Here is a 1,010-nt window from a genome sequence, read left to right as displayed (position 1 = left end):
GTTACCGGAAAACAACATTCCGACGAGGATATCTTCTCTGTCTTTAAGGAGTGTTTCAATGATCCACATGAGACCACTCAGAAGCTCCTCTATTTAGGTTCCTTTTTTTTTTCCTTTACACCAACGCTTCGCCATTTGTTCTTCCTTCTTTCCTTCTAGGGTTTTGTTTGATCTTTGTTTTGTGTGGAAACACAGCCCCTTTGTTGATGTTTTAGAAGATATTGTCTTGTGCCTCTCAATCTGCAATTTTTTTTTTATGAGATTTCGATTTGGTATGTAATATGCTTGGAATGTTCAAATAAGGAATATTTTTTTTTTTTTAACTGATTGGAATATGCAGATTTTGGGTTCATGATTAGGGGACCTCTCGTTTGAAAAATTGGCCTTTCTGTCTTAATCACTGCTTATAATCTTTACCATTAAGCTTTTTAGATGATGAAGCTGTGGAAATAGGATTTTTTCTTTAGCTCTGATTTGAGGTTTAGTGTATATGGGTTTTTGGATTTTGTCTACTGTTTCAATATCAACGTAATGATGTACTGTTGGTTTTTGTGGCACTAACTCATATCGTTTTTTATCATCTTTTCAGATACATTTCATGAGGTGAGAAGCAAAAGGGAGAGAAAGAAAGAGGTATGTTTCCCCTTTGTTGTTTTGAATCCGTTCTCTTTAGCTCAAGTGTTAGACTTGGGTTCTTCTGTTTAGCGTGATTTGTGAATTCACCTAGCAACCCTAAATTTCTGTGTATCACTTTCACTAGTAGCTTACATTATATCGATTCTCTTATTCCTGTGTGTATCCCTGTTGCAGAATTTAGTACTAAATACACAAGGAAGGAGCAGGACTGCACGGAGGAACTTTGGTTCAAGTTATACAGGTCATTGTAGTTTATGTTTTTTTTACTTCTAAACTTCTGTACTATATTTCCTGCTTTGGTTTAAGCTCTTTGTTGATTTGCAGATACCAGCAATGGAAGAAGTGCAGCTTTTAAAAAGCAGAGTGGAGCTAAT

General features: G+C 35.6%; 1 long non-coding RNA gene across 1 annotated transcript; it reads left to right on the top strand.

Annotated features, from left to right (window-relative positions):
- Positions 1-6: 6 nt before the first annotated feature.
- Positions 7-1,010, top strand: LOC104774425. Its single transcript, XR_765339.2, has 4 exons — positions 7-97; positions 590-633; positions 811-877; positions 961-1,010. It is a non-coding gene; the product is annotated as an uncharacterized LOC104774425 (long non-coding RNA).

Source organism: Camelina sativa, unplaced genomic scaffold (assembly GCF_000633955.1).
Source record: "Camelina sativa cultivar DH55 unplaced genomic scaffold, Cs unpScaffold02807, whole genome shotgun sequence".
Taxonomy (NCBI): Eukaryota; Viridiplantae; Streptophyta; class Magnoliopsida; order Brassicales; family Brassicaceae; genus Camelina; species Camelina sativa.
This window is presented reverse-complemented; position numbering and strand designations above follow the sequence as displayed.